Here is a 10,141-nt window from a genome sequence, read left to right on the forward strand (position 1 = left end):
CTTAATTGCTTTGGGTTTGTTTTTGTAGGTCATTTTCTTCTCTTCTCTTTCCTGCCTAGAGAAGTTCCCTTAGCATTTGTTGTGAAGCTGCATTTAAATAGAAATAAATGGTCAATTCTAGCCAGAAATAAAGAGAAGTTCTTCATGAAAAAGATAATAATTATGAGTCAAAATCACGACCTGGAATTGGTCACATCTGGAATCTAGTAAACTATGCAATTTTTTATTATTCTCCCAATTAGCTAAACATTGAATCCAGGCTTCAGCACTCACTTTTATCCCAAGCAGTGTAATTAAGTTGTGAAACCTTTCTGCTTTTCTTGGTTTCCTCTGGAATCAAAGCCTTATTCTGACCTCAGTTGGTGATGGGGAGTCCCTGCCCTCTTGTTTCTCCTGTGTCTACTTTATTTCTTCTGTGGATTCCCACTTGGATCCTACTGTATGTGGAAAATGATGAGCAATGTTCACTGCCCAAGATGTTCTCACTATTCAGTTTCCCAATGCTGGGATCCTCCAACAACTTGAATTCCTTTAAATGTCCTACTTTGACATAGAATTGAAAAAGCTGACTCTATACACCCTGCCCAGCCTCCCCACAACATACCTGAGTTTTGATTACTAGTAAATGTTAAACTAAGAATGGAATCCAGAAATGTGGTTTCCAGACTAATGTTCCTTCTCTACTTTTCTTGTAACTTCTGATGACTTTTTAGTTATCACCTTTTAATTCCTCTTCCTTTCTCTATTGTTCTGTCCTCTGTATATAATATATGATGTGGTTAAAATATTTATTACAGTATGCATAATATATTTTATATATGAATGTGGGTAAATAATTATCTGTATACACTTAAACACACCCATTTTATTTTTAAGTGAATCCACACATGTATTAGTCCGGGCTCTCCAGAGAAACAGAATCACTTATATTTAATTATTTAGATTTTTTTTAAAAAATTGTACCCTTTATGTTTGGATTGTCACCAAAATCATTTTGGCTTGGAGACACACTGTGAAGTTTCAGAGGAAAAGTGGGTTAGTAAGAGACAGGAGAATGTCTATCAGTTGCACCAACCATTTCCTTATAGGGAAGAAAATCAGCCACACAAAGAATAAAATTAGTTTTGTTGTGCTGGATAAACAAAAGGAAGGGGTGGTCCTCACAGAACCTGGGGATCATTCTTACAGGTGGCATCATCATGATAGCAGCAGTGGTGGCCATTATCTCCATGCCTTCTTCATTGACAGTCACGAAGGAACTATGCAGGACCTTGGGCAGAAAGAGGTCTCTCTTGGATGGCACTCCAGAAGAGTTGCCCTGGTCTGCTCCAAGGCATCAATCGTTCCCATACTGCAAAGAGCAACCTGCCTGTCCTATTTCTCCACCAGCTTAAATCTCAGGAGGAAACCTTCCACCTCTTCTTCATTCATCATGTCTAGTTTTGTCCATTCTATGATTTTCTCATAAGTAAGTTATTTTTCCACCCTTTTCCAACTGGTCTTTTCATCTGGAAGCATGATGAACATATTCAGCTACTTGCCAATATGGGGAAGCACCAAAATTTTGGTGAATAGTTCTCCTATATAGGTCTTTTTAAAGGTATATTCCTTAAACATCATTTGCACAGGCTTGTCTTCATTCTTGCTGAGTTTCCATTGTCTTTCTTTGGTCTGCACTTTGTTAAGTTGATGAGCCCAGTTTCCTTTGAATTAGATGGCATTCACAGGAATCAGGTTAGTCACTGAATTAACTGAATTTGGAGACAGGAACTCTATAATTTCACCTTTTAACTTTTGGCTACCCAGGTGTTTATGTGGTTTCTGGACTCCTCTGAAATGTTGCTCAAGTCGACTCTTCCATCTCTGCTTGGTAGAATTTGCAACAGGAAACTCTGAAAGATGAGAGGAAATCACAGGCCTTTTCTCCAAGGAGACTGTTGGCTGTTCTAAGCAAGTAGTGTGTGCCAGTTCTGTTAACCTTGGTGAGGAGTAACTTGAAACCCTGGTAAGCATCTTCACCTCTGCCTCTGCTTTTACTTAAAGAAATGCCTGGGGCACCTGGGCTGTGGTTTTTCCACTTGCTCCCATGAAAACTATGACCAGGGCAGAGAAGATGCTCATGGGGTAGAAAAACATGTTTCTCAATATCCGTACAAGTCAGAAGTATATTATAATATACTTGTGTATAACATAATTACATACATATATATTTACATATGTGTGTGTGTGTGTGTGTGTGTGTGTGTGTGTGTATCCTTTGGAATAAGGAATTGACTCATATGATTATGGAAACTGAGAAGTCTCAAGATCTGCAGTCACCAACTTAGAGAACTAGGAGAGCTGATGGTGTAGCTCCAGTCTGAAAGCCAACAGGCTGGAGACCCCACAAGAGAGGATCCAATGTTTCAGTTCCAGGGCAAAGCCAGGAAATGACTGATTTCCCAGTGAAGGCATTCAGGCAGGAGTTTTTCTTACTCAGACTTTTTGTCGTATTCAGGTCTTGTTACTTAGTAAGAGGCTCACTTAAAACGGAAAGGTCAATCTCCTTTACTGAGAGCACTGATTGAAATGCTAATCTCATCCGGACACACCTTCAGAGACACATCCAGAGTAATGTTTGACCAATTGTCTGGGCACCCTGTGGCTCAGTCAAGTTGACATATAAATTTAGCCATCACAACACATAATTAAATACAATTAATCTTTGTATTCAAATATTTGCCAAGAATATCATTACCTTTATTTAAAAAAATCTTTATAAGCAGATATTATCATTTGAACTAGAAACTTGCATACATTGCAGAGAAGAAAATCCTCCACCTCCTGTTCATGTTCCAGGATAAGATGCTTATTTTACATGATTGAAAATTGAAAAGAGATTCTGGAAGTGGGTCAGTAGAAAATCAGAAAGCCTCCTAAAGGTAAATTCATTTAAAAGTGGGCTAATCATGGTCTTATGGGTCCTCCACCTGCCATACCCCCTCCCCCTGAAACAAGGTTTACTACTGTAATGAGTTTGAGCTTTTTTCCAAATACATTTTTTTTATCAAGAAGAAAAATATTCTACCTTCAGGTGTTTCTCTGAGTGTCATTGTTTCATGTTCTATTTTAATTATCCACTAGATACACTAAAGTATATTAAAATAAAAGTGAAATGAAATCCCTCTTAAATCAACATGTGGAACAACTCCAGAAATGATTTATAATACATTCATTCATTCTGGGAAGACTTTGCCACATATGGATCTGCCACATGGGATTTTTTTATCCCTCAAGCTGTCAACTTTGTTACTAAACCACTGAGACTACGGTTTTTGTCTGAGGCCAAATCTCTCATTCTTTTTCTTTTCTGCAGACCTCTCACTGGCTTCAAAGAGGAGATACAAGGAAGAAGGGCTTTCTTTAGCTCTTGGGAACTGGGGCAGAGGTGCTTTTTCAGCATTTAACAATACAAAGAAGGAGAAAAAAAGATGATCATAGCTAACTTTACAGTAGCAACTTATTGCAGGGGGGAAATTGCTACATCAAATAGGAGCTAGATGCTTTCAGGCATTGCTTCCGTACTAATCCTCTCTCTTGAGCACAGATAAGGGAAAAGAGATGTATGGCTGTCATTTTATTCTCTGCTATTATTTAATAGAGACCTTCATCCAAGACAAATGGGATTTTATTAGGTAAAAACTAAGTACAAATGTGAATCATCTATTCTGGTCTTGTGGAAAGGCTCCTTTTATACTTATTCTAAGCCTTGCTTTCATACTTACTCATTAATTCTGTTGAACTAATGTAACAATCACTTTCTCTGAGTACTGTTAAAATATTATTAGAGTCACAAATTTACTCATGGTCTTATCTTCTGAGAGTTCCAAAGTAATGAAACCTAGGACTAGTGCAGAGATTACAAAGAGGGGGCGATTTTCTCTCTTCTTGCACATAGGAAATGTTCAATAAATGTTAGCTGTCATCATTGATATTATGAATATTAATTGTTATTTGCCCTCTCATTCCCCCATTGAGACCTGTCGGCTATCCCAGTGCCACCACCAAAACACACACACCTGCATACTGGCAGAACAACAACCCATCATTCACATTTACACTCAGAGAAATCCAACTGAAAGATTCCACAATGACCCATTCACAAAGGGGTTAATGTACATCCCTGTACCTGAAGACAAGAAGAATGACATCCTTGCTCACTCCCCAACCATAAGAATACAAGACTAAGAGGGAAAAAAAGGAAAACTTTCAATTTTGTTCCATACTGCCAAGAGGTCCCTGTATGATGCAAAGGAATAAGCCCAGATTTTTAGAGTCAGAGAGACCTGAGTTTGAATCTCAGCTTCCTGCTTTACTAAATCTGTGATCTGAGTTTAATATACTTGTCTATAAAATGGAGCTAGGGAGAACCTACATCATAAAATATTTCCTGTCCCAACTCATGTCTCAGGGACTTAAAATCAGTAATTATGAAAGGGTCCAGTCTCTGCTAAAAATTTCCATCAATTTTCTTATAATTAAAAGTCAGGAGATTGGGCTAGAAAATCCTCTTCCAAGGTACCTTATGGCACTATGAAATTATGTTATATATAGATTCCTGAAGCTCCTAGTTACATGATCGTCCTTAGTTAGCCATTGGGAATTACCACAATCTTGACATCAATCTTTTTTTCCCCTAATTTCCCCAGTGATGAAATTTTTTTGCTTTAATTTAATATCTTTGTAGGTTGCCAAAGCTCTGTAGGCTTAAGCTTTGGTATTTTAAGCTTGGGTCTTATGAATTTAAGTACCCTCACCTCATGAGTTACAGCCAAGATAAGCATTCTGCTAGATGCTGGCTATACTTATTCCAACTATCAATATATGCTTAAGAACTGGGGGATAAACATAGAATGGGTTTACAGACCTGTTCTGAGACTATCTCAGTTCAAACCTCCATCAATCCTGCCATTTGCAGTAATATGGATGGACCTAGAGAAGATCATACTGAGTGAAGTAAGTCAGACAGAGAAAGACAAATACCACATGATATCACTAATATGTGGAATCTAATAGATGACACAAATGAACTTATATACAAAACAGAAACAGACTCACAGACATAGAAAACAAAGTTATGATGGGAGGAGGGATAAATTAGGGGTTTGGTACTAACATATGCACACTACCATATATAAAATAGATAACAACAAGGACCTACTATATAGCAGAGGGAACTATACTCAATAATTTGTAATAACCTGTAAGGGAAAAGAATCTGAAAAATAATATATATATGTATAACTGAATCACTTTGCTGTACACCTGAAACTAACACAACATTGTAAATCAACTATACTTGAAAACAAACAAACAAATCAAAAAACTCCATCAATCTTGAGTGGTGAGCCATGCTGCCCTTATGGTTTCTGGGGGTTAATATTAGCTCTGAAAATAGAGGTGGGCAAATTTTGAAAAGTAAAACAAGTATCAGTCTTTCTCTTTATAGTACTGAGCAAGTAGGTTTTATTATTTTAAACTAAACACCCTGGCAACACTTTTCTAAGGTTCTGAAATTAGGTGTTTTTATTTTCATTAAATTGTGTATGACTTTAAACAAACAAACAAACAAACAAAAAAGCAGCTGAAGATAAGAAGAAACAAACTGTGCATTTCAGCTCCCAGGAAGACAATAAACTGAAATCCATGTCAGTATTTAGTTAGTCAAAAACTTCACAATTTTCCAAAAGAGGGAGAAGGAAGACAATTCCTTCAAAAACACAACTAAGTGCTGTGCTCAGACCACTTGACTTCCTGTTTCATTATTGCTGCTCTTGCAACAATACCAGGCAGCACGGAACACAAGGTATGTCTCATCTCCAGCCCCCACTTCTCACCCCCGGAAGGCCTTTCAAAGACCCTACCCAAGGTCTCTGCCACTGGATACTCAGAATAGCCCAATCTAGAACTTACCTTATTTTCAAAAATGTAGCCATTGGTTTGTGTATACTTCAAGTTGAATAATAGATATGATCTGTCTTCATGTTTGCTGATCTATCATCACATTAGATCCTTTAATATTGATCATATGTATTTTAAAGCTCCTATGATGGTTCAAAAATTTAGGTGACATCTGGGTCTGCCTTGTTTTCTCTTCATTTTTTTTTCTTGTTATTTTGATGGAATTCTGGATATTATGTTCAGATGAATAGTAAAGACCGAGGTAAATAATTTTCTCATCCATCTTCTCTCTATGTGGGCAGTTGAATCTCTTTATTCAGTATTTTAGCTGGATTTGGGACTTGTTTTTCTATCTTCAGGGCACCGCAGATTTCAAACATCTACAGGGTTGGGATGAAAGTATGTAATGCTTAGAGTGGGACCTGGGGCTCCATAATATAGTTTTTTGAGAATTGTATTACCATCCTCAGCTGTTGACTGCCCTTGCGTACCTGCTGAATGGGTGTTCCCTTTACTCTACTGCCCCTGTACTAGCACTAGCCTACTTCTGCTTATAACTTTGCATCAAGTTATACAGAGGGAGTGTTCTTGCTTGGTTCTACAGTTCCAATCTCAGTCTTAGAGAGGTCTTGTGATCTTGGACTACAGGAGTAAGAATTTTTCAGTGTTTCTTCCCCTTTATTGTAGCCAGAGTCTGCCTAGTGTTTGGGAAGGGGGGTGGTTTTGAAGGGAAAGAGTTTCCTGACCTTCACCCTGTAGTATTTATAATTGATAGTTGACTTATCTTTGTGTCATGCAGAATCATGTACTTCATAGATTTTCTCATTTCCACGTCCAGTGGCAGAGAGATTTTTTTTCCCTCTTTTAGTCGTCTGTGTTTGCTTGGGCCTTGGGAGCTGGAAGATTTCCTGCTCCTTCCCCACCAGCTTAAGTGTTTTGATTAATATAAGAGAAGGACATGGGGAAGAGTGGGATTTGGGTTCTGTAAGTCACTAGAGGGCTCTCAGCAGGTCTTCCATTCTGCCCTCAAACATTCTCTTGAATAGCCAGTGGAGGCCAATGTAACATAGTTCATGTGTGAATATAGACACCCCTTGGGTTCAGTGTTCTCAGTTATTCTAACCTGTTGTGCCAGCCCATAATAAACTTACAAGAAATCATTAAAATTGTGGCTGTTTTATTTTTACCTATTTTTACAGCAGCCACCTCTTTCTTTTGTGCTCTGTCAACAGGGAAACAATTTGGTGTCCCATGTCTCCTTGTATAGGTCTAGCACTCTTTAGAACTTAATGCAGTTTGTTGCCCTGTAGACTAAACTCTCTAATGGATTTAAGGAAAACTGTAATTTTTTTAATGGATAGGGTAGGAGCAATGTTCTCTTGTGGGCTCCTACATTGTAAGCAGAAGTGGAACTCTATATTGAAGTACTCTAATGTCAATTTCAGAAAATAAAATAGGTAAACTTTTAATTTCTAAAATATCTATGCTGTTTATTTATCTTTGGATTTATGTTTCAGATTAGTTGATGCCTTTTGCAATCAGAGACATTAGAGGCACAGACATGACTGACATTTTTCTAAGTTAAAGAAATTGAGAGCTTGAATTCCGCTCATCTCCTTGAACTTGTTTTCAAATACTCATCATGTCCATAACTTGTCATAGAAGTTCTTAAAGGGAATACTTTTCTGATGTGGATTCTTATTTTTAACTTTTTCTTATTGTGGTAAAAATACGTAGGATGAGGTTCACCCACTTAATAAAATATTAAATGTACAGCACATTATTGTTAACTATACATACAATATTGTACCGTGGACCTCTAGAACTTTTCATCTTGCATCACTGAAATGCATCTCCCCATTTCCTTCACCCTCCAGACCTGGGAAGCCACCATTCTACTTTCTGCTTTTAATGATTTTGACTATCTTAGAGACCTCATATAACTGAATCATGCAGTATTTGTCCTTCTCCTACTTGCTAATTTCATTTAGCATAATGTCCTCAACATGGATGAGACTTGAAGACATTATTTCAAACTTTTGATCACAATCCATAGTCCTAACAGTACCACAATATTCATCTATCTTACGCGAGAGAAAATTGGCTGTTAAAACCAAGTATTACTTATGGTATTAAAAGTTGAATAAAACCACAAAATAAAATAAGAAGAATGCATTCTTATTTCTTCAGTCAAGACTTTATTGTTGCTGCTGTTAAGTAAATCTTCCTATTTCGTCTTGTATCAAGTAATCCCTACAATATAGTGAACAATGACACAATAGGGGAATTAACACAATTGAAAATAGTTCTTAAGCATCTTAGCAAGGATAAAGCCACATAGAAATTGCAGGCAATTGCAACAATAGTTAAATTGGTGGTCAAAAAGAAAAATGAGTCAAAGAACAGAATACCGAGAGAGGAAAATCCAAACTTCTAAACTCCTGAAATTGGTAGCATCAAAATGCGCCCCAACTGGAAGTAATTATAGTTAAAATTCATTGGTCTGACATAATCACCTGTTTCACATCATTATTTCTTCCAAATAAGCAAGTAGAGCAGATATTAGTTTGATGCAATGTAATATGAACAAGATTTGGAGTCATCAACCACGATTTACATCTTGTACTCAGTTGTTCCATGACTTTGGATCACTTAGTTACTCACTTTGTTAATCTTGGTTTATTCATCTGTAAACTAGGTGCTAGTATCTAATTCCCAGGGTGTAAAGATTAAAGAAATGTATATAGATGCATAATGTATATAGCACAGTTCCAATCACGTAGAAAGTATCAATTTTCTTTGTCTAATCTTGTAAAAGCTTTCACAGGACTTTGCAGTGCTTTATCCTTCTGCCTTCTTTTAAAACCAAGAGGCACTTGACATTGGTTCACCTTGGAATGACTCAGCATCATCAGATAAATTCTCCCTGCTTTTAAGTCCTCTATCAATTACTGTCAGTGTAATTCAAGGAACAATTAATCACTTACTACTTATGAAACCTCTTCTCTTGCTGTCTTATGGCTAATCAGCAGCCTGATTTTCAAATTAACTGTTGGTGACTTTCTCTACCTCTTAATTTGTAAGCATCTTGAAAGCTGAGAGTGCCTTTAAGTTTTTCTCTTTCCAATAAAGTTTTAGCAAATACAGTAAATTGGAAAGTTGTCATGTTTTTGAAAATAAAGCATACTTGTACAAATCTATATTTAGTAAGACATTCAAGGGTCCCATTTATTTATATGGTTTGCCCCTGCACTGAATATTCTCATTCAACTATGAGTTTATAGCATTTAACATTTTCTGTCATTGTGTGTACGTTAATGTGTCTGTTTCAAGTAGTCTCTCTCCACTCAGCTTCAGGATTTCTAAATTGCTCCCTACTGTAACAAATTGACTTACATGTCAGTGAATTTCCTTTATTACAACTTGAAGCTAACAAATTCTGTCTGGTGACCCAAAGAGTCTGCCAACCAAACAGGTGGATATGCTCTGTGGAAATAGTTTTTCTTAGTACCACATAGGACTTACATTATAGATTCATTTTCTGTATGAGATTTACATCATTGTTTGTCAAAACGTAGTACTTCATTGAATGATTCAGAAGGATCGTTAAAAGTATAGATTCCTCAGACATACTTAAATATTCTGATTAATGGAATAATATATAATAATAATATTAATTATATAGTTGCAACTGCCAACTAAGAAACCACAGACAACTCAAAGTTTGATAATTTCTTTGGACTTAGTGTTTATGGTGACAACCTACATTCCCTTCCCCACCTCTCATATATTTCCTGCTTCTTCCTCTTGATTGCAAATTTCAGTGAGATCTTCCTTGCATGAATGATAACATGTCAATTGTGAAGTTTTGATTAGAGAGATTAAAGGAAAGGTTAAAAAAAGAAGATGACACATAAATAACAGATAAGGTTCTTGCTACTGCCCTCTATGGGGCACTAATTCATTTATTTGTTTATTTTTTAAAAAAATTACTTATTGTATTTATAGATTTACATTTATTTTTCACTCATAACACATATTTATATATTTGTTGATTTCTTTGTCAGGCCCTATGTCATGCTCTTCTCTATAGGTTTTCCTAACATTTTTCTGTCCTTAATATATTCTGGGTAAGCATATCTATACATGTACCTGCAAACACACACACACACACAGCCCACAGCATTTGAAGTCCATGCTC

At 36.6% G+C, this 10,141-nt stretch overlaps 1 pseudogene across 1 annotated transcript; it reads right to left on the reverse strand.

Annotated features, from left to right (window-relative positions):
- Positions 1 to 1,036: 1,036 nt before the first annotated feature.
- On the reverse strand, positions 1,037 to 2,136 carry LOC309962983 (serpin B6-like; annotated as a pseudogene). Its single transcript has one exon. The product of its transcript is annotated as a serpin B6-like (transcript).
- Positions 2,137 to 10,141: the final 8,005 nt, after the last annotated feature.

The sequence above is a fragment of the Leucopleurus acutus genome (genome assembly GCF_964270905.1).
Source record: "Leucopleurus acutus genome assembly, chromosome: 6".
NCBI lineage: Eukaryota > Metazoa > Chordata > Mammalia > Artiodactyla > Delphinidae > Leucopleurus > Leucopleurus acutus.